Source organism: Anser brachyrhynchus, assembly GCF_964034855.1.
Source record: "Anser brachyrhynchus genome assembly, chromosome: 16".
Taxonomy (NCBI): domain Eukaryota; kingdom Metazoa; phylum Chordata; class Aves; order Anseriformes; family Anatidae; genus Anser; species Anser brachyrhynchus.
Window position 1 is genome coordinate 2116382 of NC_137734.1, and position 13324 is coordinate 2129705.

Genomic DNA, 13324 nt, shown 5'->3' on the forward strand with positions numbered 1-13324 from the left:
TCTGCTAATGTTCCCCAACTTCCTAATGCACAATTTGCTGCAGGATTTTACTTCGCATTAGCACCTCATCCGCAGATGTGAGCACTGAGCAGGAAATATTCATCAGCCACAAGAGCCGGCTCTGATGCTCGGGGCATTAGAGGGAGACAAAGATGACCCGGCTCTTCAGAAACATAACAAATTTAATAATAATGAAAAAGCAGGATTCCTTGTCGAGCGTTACATTATCTTCTGGGAAAGGGCACAGCGCTCTGCAGGCAGGGGCTCTCTCATGCTTTATGTGCAGGAGAAGCAACGTGAGGGCAGGGAGCAGCTTGCTGGGACCCCTTGCCGGGCGATTTGCAGTGGCTGGAGCCTGCTCCCGTGGGACGACAGCCAAGGCTGGACGTGGAGAGCTGCAGGAAGGTTTCCCAAAGCCAGAGCAGGCGTGATGGAGGGCTGGGATGCCGGAGGTGCTGAGCACGGGACCTCAGCTCTGCCGTGCTGGGGGGCCGGGGCTCAGCCCTGCCAAAAACTGAAGCCGTTTGCCCTGAAATAAATCCTTAAGGGAATCTGCCTTCTGATGCAACGCTCCGTGGGAGGTTGCTTTTTGCCATCGCTCTGCTCCTTTCAGCTCGGAAAAGAAACAGAGGCGAAAAAGCCGTAGGCAGCAAAAAACACCGGGGGAGCTGCTCGAGGAGTTTAGGGTCTGCCATCGGTCCCTGGGGAGCACTGGGCAGGGCACGGTGCTGGCTCAGGGAAGGGCTCGGGGGGGCTGCCTCGGGTTTTGGCGAGGAGCTGCGTTAGCAATAACAAACGTCTGAGCTCCGACTCTCAACTGACAGTCTCTCTAAATGGAAGGGAATGTTTGGGACGGGAACCGGCAGCGAGTGGCCAAGAGGAGCCGCAGCTACTGCTGCGAGCGGAGGGGAGCGCAGGGGGGGCTGCGGGGGCCGGGAGGTCTCAGCCGAAGGAGCAGCGTCCCCGAAGGAAGATGGGGAGGGTGGGGAGAGGATGAGGATGAAGAGGAGCTGCTGCGCCTTCGCTGCTTCGGTGCTGGGTCCAGCTCTGCCCCACTTCGCCAACGCAGCGCAGGTCCCGTGGGTGCTGGAGTCGGTGTCGGAGAGGTTTTTTTTTTGTGCTCGTCATCTTGGGAATAGCAGAGCAGAGATGAGCAAAGAGCAGGCTTCCTCCTTCAGAGGCTGAACTGAAAATATTCAGGGAAAAATCCATTTGGGGTCGAGCTGAGAGCTGTCTGCTGGGCTTTGGGCTTTGCAGGCGCCTGAAGAAAAGTTCAGGAGAAGAAGAAGGAGAAAGAAAAATTTCACAACTCACAGCAGCCCCCGGCTCTCCAAAGGATGCCTCTTGTCCCACTCGTGGGGCGATAGGGGCCCTTTGCCTCCCTCTTTTCCATTAAATAGTCAAATATTTTTTTAAACGAGAAAGAACATTTCAGAATAAATGTGCTTCAAGGCCATGTCTGGCTGTCCATGAAGTAGGAGGTTAATTCTAGTGCCCCTGGGCCAAACCTTCCATCGCCGCCTGGGACAGATCCACCTCTGCTCAGTGCCTCCGGGGTGCCAGGAGGATTTTGCCGTTTCTGAAGGGAAACCGGAGGCTCTGGAAGAGCCTGAGCTGGCCGGGGGGCACCAGCCCAGCTTCTCTGCAGTGCCTCTGGGAGTCTGCAGGAGGCACCGGGCTCCCGCCGCAGAAACCTGCCGTGGACCGCCGGGGCCCAGCCTTGGCTCTTTGGAGGGATGGAAGCGTGGGAAGAGCTGCCCTTGGTGCGCCGAGGAAGCTGTTGGAGCCAGACAAACGCCTCCAGGAGCTGCAGAGCTGCCTCATCCCTGCCACCAGCCCCATGGACCTGCCCTCTGCCCCATCACACAGGCTCCTGCCCCCCTGCAACACCCTCCCTGCCCCTGCCTTGAGCCTGCGGGTGCGAGGCACCGTGGAGAAGCCCTGGCAGCACCAAATGCCGTCTCCACGTGAGATTTGGTTTGCTGGGGAGCGAGGAGGGGAGATGCTCGGCAGACACTCGCTGAGTGGGTGCCTGCCCCCGGGGGGCACGGTGACCTGCAGCCCCCGGAGCACTGAGGGCACGGGCAGGGCAGGCTCACCCCATCCCACCCTCGTTCCCAAATGTAATTTCCCGCAGCAAAGCAATCCGTTGCTTCGATGGAAATAAACACATAGCTGGCATTCCTCTCATCCGAGACCTGATTTATCCCGGGAAGCGCTGCGAGTGGGTCCCTGGGACCCCTGCCTTGCCTTGGGACGCACAAACAGACCCAGCCAGACACCAGCAGGGGCCAGGTGCTGCCTCCTGAACGTGCCTCCTTTCACCCAGAGATGGGTTCCTAATGAGACGAGCTCAGCGAGGCAGGCAGCGGAGCACACGGGAGATAAGAGACTGAGCGAAAGAACTGGCCATGTATAGGAATTTTAATTAAACCTGACAAAGCCTGGGAGGAAAATTGAGAGGCTGAGCCCAGCTGGCAGGAAGATGCCGGGCAAGCGAAGCCCGGTGAGCGCCGTCGCCCCGCCGCGGTTCAGGAGCACTTGGGCATCTCTGGGTGCTGGGTCCTGCTGCTGTGCCAGGCTGCGAGGGGCACCGCACCGAGCTGTGACCATCCTGCACCTTGCACAGGTTCCTTGCACCCCGCTAGGGCTGGCCTCACAGCACAAACCTGCCCTCTCCATGCCAGCCCTCCCGGGGCGCAGGGCACAGGAGCCAGCGCTAGCTCCCCTTGGGGCTACGAATGTGAACCGATGAGGCAAATCGGGGACACGTTTCGGTTTAGCTAAAAAAAGCCTTCAGAGAGATGCTGAATAAGTATTAAAAAGCCGTTTAATTATTATTATTTTTTTTTCTTTTACAAACACGGGGAAAATTTGAAGCAGCTGGCAGGGCCGGTGGTTCCGAGCCAACTGCGGCAGCCCCGGGGATTCCCCTCGTGTGCTGCCGGGGGGTGAGTGGCAGCGAGGGGCAGGGATGTGCCGGGTGCCCTGGGCTGTGTCCTGCCGGGGATGGACACGGCACTGCTGCCGGGAGGCTTTGCTTCCCCCTGCCCGGTGCTGAAACCCTCCACGCTCTGCACCGAGCATCGCGAGGGGTGATTTAACCGCCTGGCGTGAGGATGCGTCCCTGGCCAGCCGGGGAGCTGGGTGAGCAGAGCCGAAGGAAGCAGGAGAGGTGCTGGAAAGATGCGTTTTACCGTGCAGATGCTGCTCACCTTGCACGGGTCCTGCTGGTTTTTGGCTCTGCCTTTTGCCAGCCCAGCAGACCCAAACCTTCCATCTCCCTTACTCCGCTTTGACGTGCTGGCCCAGGAGCCTGCGGTGTTTCCCAGCCCCTCGTGTGCTGCTTCGTGCCTCCGTTCCTGGCTGTTTACGCCAGGAATCACTCCCACGTCTGCCCTGACCGGCAGCCGGGTGCCCGCCTGCCCCAGACCTGCCTCTGCGCCCGGTCCCCGCCACCTCCGGATGCTCCTTGGGCAGCGACTCCGGGCGAGACGTGTCCCCCTTGTCCTCCGATACATTTGTTTCCTGAGTGCAAGTTCCATCCAGAGTAATTGCTTCTTGGCTGCAGCTATCGTATTGCACAAAATAATCAAGTTCCATTAATTAGGCGCAGAATGAGAGCAGCGGAGACGCGTGTTTAATCACAGCGATACCCGGTCTAAGATGCCACGTCTTGCTGCTGCTAGCGCTGCCCTCGGGAGAGGTCGAGCTTTCTCTGCGTGAGCTTTGGGGGCTCCCCGGTGCCCCCCAAGGCTCCCCCTGCCCTGCCCAGAGCCTTGCGAACTTCCAGAGCCCATCCTCGTGTGCCTGGAGCTCTGGAAATCGTTGTGCCCGAAAGTTTTGAGCGAGCCTTTGCTCTCCCCACCCTGCGAGCATCTCAGCTCCGTGGCGTCCTCGGAAAGTGCCGGCTGTCACCGTGGCACCCCGGCTGCTCCGCCAGGCACCGCTTGTTTCCAATTAACGCCGCGCTCGCGGCTCTGCCTCGGTTTCTGCTGCCTCCAGCAGCCTCGGGGCTGCTCAGCGCCTGTGTGGCCGGTCCCACTCTGTGCCTTTGGGACAGATGTCATGAAAGTCCTGCTGGGGTGCAGCTGGCAGCCTCCGGACCGCGTTCCTGCTCCTCTCGCCGGGAGCACTGGAGAGCCCGCGTGGCTGGGCGGAGGAGACTGGTTTTGGGGCCGGGAGGGCAATGGGGTAGGGCTGGGTAAGGGGAAGAGCTGCAGCAGGGATGAGCACCCCCTGCAAAGCTCTGCAAGACCTCAGTTTCTCATCGCTGGAAACCACAAGCGTGGGTGGAGGATGTGCCAGCAGCTCTGGACACACACAGAGGGCAGGGGGGGAGCACAGGCACCAGAGCACCCAGAGGAGGCTGCACCAACATCAGCCACAACCTGGCAAATTCCTACTAGGATGAACCGAGGTCTAGGGCACGGTGTGGCGCTGGGGAGTCCCAGCACACCTCAGGGATCCGCAGGGGTTTTCGGGAGAGCTGGGAAACTCCCGAGGAGCCTTGATCAGTGAGGGCCACGCGGGCTGCTCGCCGGTCCTGCAGCGCGCTGGGACCACCGTGCCCGGTTCCCAGCCCCGCATCCGCACATCCCTAACCCCTGCGTGCCCCAAGGAGAGCAGACACAGTAAGCAAAGGATTTATTGGAGTGCTTTGGCTCAAAGTCCGGCATCAAAACTCCGTCTGCAGGGTTGCCAGGCCCTCAGGAGGGCAGGGGAAGCCTGCGCCGTCAAGAGCATCCCTGCCTCCGCGGCGCTGCAGGCACGGGTGGACACGGGGCTGTAATTACATTTCAGATCGTTTGGCTCCTGCTGTGAAATTAATGCTCCTGAAAACGAGGGCTAGTTCTGCTGGAGAGGAGCTGAGGCTCAGCCTGGGCTGAGGTTTTCCTTGGTTTGGGGGCAGCAGCACGGTGGGTCTGGCAGAGCCGAGTTAATGTAAGAGATGTATCTCGTATAAAAGAGAGAGATCTTTTATAAAAGAGCAGAGCTGCTCTGGCGCTACCCTGCTTGCTTGCTGTGCTCACCCTGCGGGGGCACAGGGCTGCCTTGCCCAGGGGATGGGTGCAGCTGTGCCCAGGTGGAGAAGGGGCCACGAGGACGGGCAGGGGGCTGCGCTCTCCGGATTTGGCTCGGGAGCTGCCCCGGAGAATTAACCAGGGTCGGTCCTCAGCCGCTGACAAATCTGCTGCCAGGCACAGCTCGAAGCCCAGAAGGAGAAGTGATCTCACTCTCATGATTTCACCTCTTTTTTCACCAGCGACGGACTGGGAGCACCCGTGCTGAACTTTCTGGTGTTGGTCTGAGGAGCCGCAGGAGCAATGGTTTCAGGATGCTCTCCTCCCCCTCTCTCTTAGAAAAACAAAACAAAACCAAAAAATCCCACCAAAACCAAACAAAAAAAAACCAACACAGCAGAAGCTTTGCTTGCAATGTGCTGGGTCAGCACTCCGGCTGCCGTTGGCTTTTTCACTCCCTGCTCCCCCCGCGCAGCCCTGCCCTCGGCAGCAGTGCGTGAGCTCAGGCTCTGACACCCCGGTGTCAGCCCCAGGCGCGCACCGAGCCCCGCGGTGATTGATGGTGCTCTGAAAGGGGCTGCAGATGCTGCGGTTGCACCGAAGCAGCGGGGGGCTGGTTTCTGCGGCCCACGGAGATGCCATCAGCCCTGGGCTTCGCCTCGGATGAAGCCCCCCCCCCCCCCCCAAGGCCTCCCCTTTGCGTTGCACAACCAGTTGAGGCCACCCCGGATTTGGCCGCTCCTTCGCACAAGCGCTGAGTGGAAGCAAACATTTGGGGCGAGCCCCCGCTGGGATGCTGCTCGGTGAAAAATGGGGCAGGAAAGCCCCGGGGGTGGTGAAACACATGGTGTCTGGCCTCACGCGGGGAGGTGGGCTCGGCTGAGCCCCGTGGGGGGCTCTTCTGGCCAAACTGATGGAGCCACCCAAAAACCCGAGCCGCAGAGATGCCTCCTGCCCTCTGCGGGGCCGGATCCGTCGTCATTCTCCTTCTCCGTATTTAGCCCTTTTTAGTTCTTCAAGGGATGTGGTCGAGATACAGATTTCCAGCCTGGAGCCTCTTATTTATATGCAGATGGCTTGGGCAGGAGTTTCCCAGGGGGATAGGAGCCCATCCGCCCCCTCCTAAGCACACGAATACACGGAAAAAAAAAAAAAAAGCTGTTGCGGTTTCTGAGCGTAAAGCAGCCCTGCTCAAACGTGTGGAGACATCAGACGGATGGAGTCGTCCCTGCTGTCTGCTGCTAGAAGCTTTCTTTTCCAATTTGCGGTACCTGGACAGAGCAATCCGCCGGTATTTGGCGAGATGATGCCCATCCATCAGCTGCCGCCGCCCTCCGTCCCGGGGAATCAATCCTGCCTAATGTATAAATATCAGCCCCGGAGTCTCAGCTGTAGAGGGGAAAGCGGAGCTGTCAGATAAGCTGCAATTAGCGCATTTATCTACTTTATTTTCCTGTCGGTTCCCAAACTCCTTTTGCCTGCCTGCTCCTAATACACATTATTAAATCTGCGCTAAATGTTGATTAAAGAAGCTGAAATCCCAGGTGTTTGTTACCCAACACTGCTGTGAGACGTGCTCTCAAACCGCCTTATGCAAATTTTAGGGTTTTTTTGTCTCTTTTCCTCGGGTTTTCCACCCTTTTAAAGTAGATTTGAGCTGGAGAAATGCCTCTTGTGGGTCGGTGTTTTGGGAGGGCTGGAGGTCCCTGCCTCAGCCCTCCTAGCTCGGAGGGGCAGCAACCACGAGCTCCAGCAGCTCTTTAAGCAAAATGCTGCAAAAGGAACAGATATATTATTATTAGTCTTGCAAGAGAAAACACGGCAATCAATCCCAGCCCTAGACTAAGTCCTTTCCTTTGTAGTTTGGATGTTCAGAAGTAATTTGGGGAGTAATCACTGCAAATGGAAGCATGGAAGTAAATGCCTGCAATAAAACATTGCGGGGGTGACTGTTATCCTAACGATCTTTCCAACAAACACTACTGAAATATGTTTCCTCCTCTAAAAATTGCAACAGAGCTTGAGTGTTCCCGGCGCTAAGATGTGAATGGGGTAAAAATTAGCCAGGGTGGTTCTGAGATGGTTTTTCTTTATTCTTGCAAGGCTGAGGTGGGTTCCCCCCTTCCTCCTACCCAGGACTATGGGGTTGTGCTCTGCTTCCCAGTCCTCTCATGCTCTATTTCACGCTGTGACTCCCCCTTCCATTAAACCAATATAAATAATTGCTGTATTCTTTCTCGGAGCAAACACAAACTTTGCAAACTGGCAAGAGCATCACAGCAAAGAGCTGCTGGCCCGATTCCAGTGGCCTTTTCTCTTCCTTCCAGATGGGTTCGTCTCTTATTCTTTGTGAATAATTTATCCGGGCACGCCTGGAAATGTTCTCCGGAGGAATTACGACCGCCTTAAGATCTCCATGGCAGAGCTGCCTGGTGATGGCAGCGAGCAATTCCTCCTGCCCCCAGCCGAGCAGATCCTCGTGGTTCCCGCGGGCGTTTCGGGAGGGGGCTGGCAAGGTGGGGAGGGACACGGTTGAGTTCAGCCTTCGCACATCTGGAGCTAACTCAGCCAGACTGCTGCAGATCAGCAGGGTAAGGAGTATCGGGCTTCTTTTGAGGGATGGGGGCTTTTTAGGTGCCGCTGTTTGCACGCGGAGCCCGCGGTGGCCAAGTCTTGCCAGCCGAGGGCTTCCCGTTATCCGGCATTTGCAAAGCCAAGTGGAGCGGATGGAGGAGCGGTGCCAAGCAGCGCTCCTGTAATCACGTCTCCCCATCTGGCCGAACCTGTCAGAAGGGATTGGAGGCCAGAAGGAAAAACTCGCTGCGCTCGTCATCAAAGCAGCCGAAATCCCAGGGCGCGGCGAGCTACGGGGAACGCGGCGGGGGAAGAGCTGGGGGAGGCTTCAGCTGCTCGCTGCGCCCGGTGCTCCCACGGGGAATGCGGCCAAGCTTCGTCCTCCGTCGGAGGCACGGCAAAACAGCGAACGCCTCCCGGTTAAATGCTGCTTAGAGCAAAGGCACGGTGCTTGTTCAGCCCTCGCCAGTCAATAGGGAGCAGCTGGGAGCGTGGTGGCAGGAACGAGCCGCTCCGCGGGAGCGGGAGCTGGCGGTTTAGTTGGTGGCTCGTGGCAGCTCCGGTCGCTCAGGGATGCTCTTTTCCTTGCGTGCCTCTGTCAGATGCAAAATTATTAAGGCAGGTGATTAAACACGATGCTTTTCTATTGATACTTCTCTGCTTTTCAGAGCCAGGGCTGACGTTGTCTCGTTTGGGAGCCTGAGGGATGCTCTCCCTCCTGTTCGGCACAGGGTAGCCAAGGACAGAAGGGGAAAGCTAAAAGCCAGCAGGTTGTTCTCCAAGTGCACCAGAAAAATGGGGGAAAAAAGCACGTATCTTTTTGTTTTTAAAGCAATTTTTACTAGGTGTTTGGTTTGCAGCCAACAGCCTAATGCATCACCGCGTTTAGCTCTGTCTGTTCTGCAGTGCAGTTGCCCAAGAAATCAATGGCCTGACATACTTTGCTGTGCTAGAAAATACACTTTTGCTTGAGTGGGTGTGAAAACTGAGAGCCTGCCAAAACCTGCACAGCTCTGAGGAAAGTCTCTCCTACCGAGTCCAGCATCAAAGGAAGGCAAAGGACAAAGGATTTGCCCTGCTACCCGGGTTCTGCTCGCGGGGGCTGTGGGGTTTTCAATGCCTGCCGGAGGACAGTTGAGCAGAACGAAATCTCTTCTCTTCTCTGGCTAAAAATAACCCTGTTCTAGCGCGTGGCCACCTAAATGTGCAGTGCAGGTTGATTTTCTGGCGTTCTCCATTCATTGCAATCATCCATAAAGCCCTGCCGCAGCACCGGGCGGTGCAGCAGTGTCCGTGTGGACACGCTTTGGTCTGGCCGTGGAGCAGAGGTCGCTGTGCTCCATTACAGGCTCCTCCAGGCGAGAGGTGCCCGACCCTTTCCTGCTTCTTTGGTAAACCCCAGCCTCGCTGGGGAAGCCGAAATTTAAATATAACTCCTGACTTCATAGCAGGATCCCTCGGCTGGCCGATTGTTTCGTACTTGGAGAACAGCCACTGTAAAAAAATAACAGAACAAAAGTCACAAAAACAGCCTCCGAATCAGCCTCCTTCCTGGCCCTGTTTTGACATCGGAGGCGATTTCCAGGAACGGCCAGGCCGGCGCCGCTGCCTGCAGGGACGGGGACGCGATGGAGCGGGGGCTCCCCCCGTGCCAGTGTCACCTCCAGGAGCCACCAGTGCCACCAGCCACCCGGACACACCGTGCTCCTGTTATTTTCCCCGTGTGCGAGGCTCTTTGGACCCCTCGTGGGTCCCGGTGGCATGCAGGATTGGTGCCACCAGGCTGCCTCCTGCAAGGCTTCGTGGCTCATAGCCCACGTCCAGATGGGCTGATCAGTTCCTCCAGACTAATTCCAATGCTACTGAGGTGGTACCTTTCATGTCTCTTGAATGCCTTGGAAAAGGAAAGGGATAAGAAAAAAACCAAAGGACTTTGTCTCTTCTGCCAGTCCTGCCCACGTCCTGGCCTGGGTTTTGCTCTGCCTTCACCTGAAAGCAGCTGGGGCTAAAGCACCCAGACCCCCGCTGCCTCTGCTCTCGGCACTGTGGCCCTCTGAGCTGAGATTTCCAAAGCTGCAGAAGGTTTCAGGGAGCTGTTTTGTTTTTTTTTTTTTTGCTGGCTCCCCGGGCAGTCCCGAAATCACAGCCTGCTCCCTGCAGCTCTGTCCTCTCAAGGGGTTTGGAGGATGCTTGCCGACACCCAGGGGAGCAGAGAGGTCACCCAGGAGAGCTGCCGGTACTTCCCACTCCCGGAACACCACCGGTTTGTGAAGGGCACAGCCTTTCCAGGACAAATCCTGCTCCCAGCGGTGCAGAACCGGCGTGCGCTCGGGTTCTGCTGCTCGCCTGCAGCAGCAGCCCCGGGGAGCTCAGTCCTGAGCTGTGCAGCCTGCAGCCAGAGCCCGGGCTGCTCCGTGCAAGGGGCAGGGGTTGCGCAGCAGCCCTGGGCCGTAGCACTGGGACATTCGCTGCTCCTCTTCCCTCTGCAAGTGCAGAATCAGACCGGTCGGTGCCGTTTATAGCAGCTCTTGGCTGCCCAGGCAGCAGCTGGGTGCAAACCGTGCTCCCTCTCGTCTGCCCAGGTGACCATGACCTGGAGGAGCCAAGATCCTGCTCCTGCCACCCTGTGACACGCTGGGTGTGCAGCTGGGAGTTTTCTAAAGCCTTCTGCAGTAGCTGAGCTAATGCAAAATGGTATTTTTATTCACCCTCTGCGTGCCTCCCCTTGCCCTTGTCCCTCTGGTTTCCTCCCCGTGCTCTGCAGCCTCCCTGCCCCGCTGCGCTCCCGCTCGCGCTTCGAGGAAGAAAACCGTGCGAGAAACATCAGCCTCGAAAAGCTTCGCCCGAGCAGCGAGTGGTTCAGCGAGCCCGGCTCATTACAACGCGTCCTCACCAATTTCTGCTGCCCCCTTATCAGGCCATCAGCCCGAACTGATCACCCTGCAGCTGCCGGCGGGCACCACCTCGTCGCGGCGGCCGAGGCTCGGCGAGCTGCAGCCTGACTCACGCTGTGGGGGAGAAAGTCATTATTCCAGCCGTGGCAAATCGCACCAGCCCTAACCTTTTTCCCCGTGTGACAGTAATGACGCTCTTTAAAAAATATATTTTAATTGGTCGTGGAGAACGAGCTGGGCTTATCGGGGAGCGGGCAGTGGAGGGGTGAGGGCAGGAACGGGAGGAGAGGTGGCACCGGGGTCCCATGGAGAGGGCACAGGGGGCCAGATCCTGCGGACAGGGCAGGGCAGGGGCAGTGATGGGGCTCCCTGTGGGTCCCCTCAAGGATTTCTTCTCTCTTTCGTTGCCTGAGCAAGGGCTGCACCCACGCAGGGCTTGTGAGCAGAGCAGGGCTCATGTACACGAGGGCTCTCCTTCCTCCGCCTCCTCCTCCTCCTCCTCCCTCTGCCTGCAGCTCCCTCTCCGTGCCCTGCCTGCACCGCGCCGCTCTGCGGGGCCGTTTCGCCCTGCTCGGGAAGGAATGATCGCCCTTTCCTCAGAAGTGTTTTGCTCGGAGCTGCTCAAGCACGTTTGATGAGAAGCGAGCTGGATCCAAAACGAGGGTGACCTTCTCGGTGAGGCTTTGTGAGTCCTCGGAGCCTGCAAGAGAGACGTGGGGGGGTTTGCACGGGAGGCTGTTCTGTGCCACTGCAGCATTTCAAGTGCTTCTGCTCGCGGAGCGGGGAGATGCCTCTGCTCTTGTCTCTCGCTGGGAAGAAAATGCAACAATGCTCTCTAGAGGCAGAAGAAGTCAAGAAGTGGCTCGCTCTCCCCGGCTCCGTGCTTCGCCGTGACCTCGCTGCTCTTTGCAGCTGTTTAGTTCCCACATCAGCAGCAGTCTCCGGGCGTTTCGGCCTCCCGTGTTGTAGCGTGGGTTGTTTGCTTCCCCCAGCCCGGGACAACCTGATGTAATTATTGCGGGTGCTCGGAGGAGGGCTGGGAGCAGCCCAGGTCAGGATGCAGCCCCAGGTGGCCAAGCGGGGCAGTGGGGAAGGGGACAAGGGCAGGACGTGGGCAGGATGGGGCTGTACCATGGTCCAGCATCACCACGGGGCAGGGACAGCCCCCAGGGCTTGTTGTGGGATCGTGGAAGGTCCTCTAAGGGCTGATCAACCCCGAGGGCAGCTGTGGGGAAGGTGGAGCCGCAGGAGCCCAATCATGCAGCAACCGCCCCCTAATAAAATCCAGAGGGGGAAGAGGAGCTGGTTTTGGAGGGTGCAGGTCTCTTGGGGGCAGAGCTTTGGCACTGGCTCATCTTTGATTTTTTTTTCTATTTTTGTATTTATTTATTTATTTGTTTTTGTGAGGAGGAGGCTGGAGCTGTGAAGATGAGAGGGCTTTCCTGGGATGCTGAGCTGAACCAAGGTCAGAGAGTTACTGCAGGAGCTCCTGGGATGATTTAGTAACCTGGCGGTCGGCTCCTGAGGGGGTGGCTTGCACCTTGCCCATGGAGTCATGGTCAGTGGGGTCCTTTACTTCTGTTTGTCGTGATTTCTGGGCTCTTGGGTGTATAAGGCTGGTGTTCTGCTGTCTTTGGAAAGTGCCCATTGCCTGTTACCCCATGTAGGCTCTGCCAGGACCAGCAGCAAGCAGGTCCAGTTCCCACACCTCGTACGCAGAGCTGGGAAGAAACACGATGTCTGCACTGCTTCTGTCCGTTAAAAAAAAAAATCAAAATAAAATAACTCATTTTACTGTCCTGGCCAGTTTCCAGCTCACTTAATTACTTTCTGCCAATCTGCTCTGCAATCCCATATGTTGTTGTTTATATATTTTATTAGCTCATATTGCATATCTTTCAGTAACAATGGCCCTATGAATAGCCTAGCCTGCTGAATTAATTGTGCTGATGAAAGGCTCAGGTTAACGTATAAAACGTACTTGGATCCCCTGAATAAAGGAAGCAAAGCAAATCCTATTACTGAGCTGAACTGGGTGACTCCAGTGTCCCCAAGTGACCAGGAGGAGAGGCAAAGAATCCACTGGGAGTTGCTTGAAAAGCATGGAGAATACCGAGGCTGAGAGTGATTGTCACACACGTTGAGTGCTTGTGTCACCTGCTGAAGCTGCCTGGAGGCTGGTGCATGTCCTGAGGGTGCCCTGGGCTCCCTGGAGGCTTTGGGTGGGCTTGGAGAGGAGCGCGGCCACTGTGGCTCCTGGGGCTGGGCAGAGCCCTGGGTTAAATCTCTGCACTGAATCACGGCCCAGGTCATGCACAGAGAAGCTGAGAAGTGGAAGATCTTAGGGTAGAGCCTTGCACACTTTTCCATCTTTCCTGGTGCGTGGGTGAGGATAATCCATCACGGGTATCTTAGGGCATATCTGTATGGCACTGGGGGCACCCCAGCCCCAATGCAGTTGGGTCTTGCTGAGGACGAATAATTTTGGTGGCTGTAAGTAGCTGCTCTTGGCAGGCTGAAAGCTGGACAAAGCAGGGCAGGTGAGTTTGCAGAACTTCTGTTTTCACACCATTTTTCTCAACCCATTTAATGCTCCTGGTAAATGCAATCACCAGGGTCGAGGAATCGCTGGGCTATGGGCTGGGTGTGCGCAGCTGCATCTTCTCGTTGCTTGGTGCTTATAGGATTAACAGTATACAATGCCACTAGATAACAGGTGATATATTGGTTTAATTTCCTATTATTCCCCAAAATCAGGAACTCTGCAGTTGCAGCTCTGTATCGCAGGAGCGATGCAAAGCCCGTGACATCTCATGGCAGCTTGCCCTGAGT

General features: G+C 57.1%; 1 long non-coding RNA gene across 7 annotated transcripts in view; it reads left to right on the forward strand.

Moving 5' to 3' along the window:
- LOC308178696 overlaps nt 1–13324 on the forward strand; it is a 47421-nt gene that overhangs the window by 24400 nt on the left and 9697 nt on the right. For 5 of the 7 annotated variants that reach the window (XR_013939914.1, XR_013939915.1, XR_013939916.1 and 2 more), the window contains one exon: nt 1–11957. This exon is cut by the window's left edge. This is a non-coding gene — a long non-coding RNA (uncharacterized lncRNA). Of the gene's footprint in view, nt 12051–13324 lie in introns of all 7 variants that reach the window. The other 2 variants (XR_013939912.1, XR_013939913.1) reach the window with 1 other exon arrangement.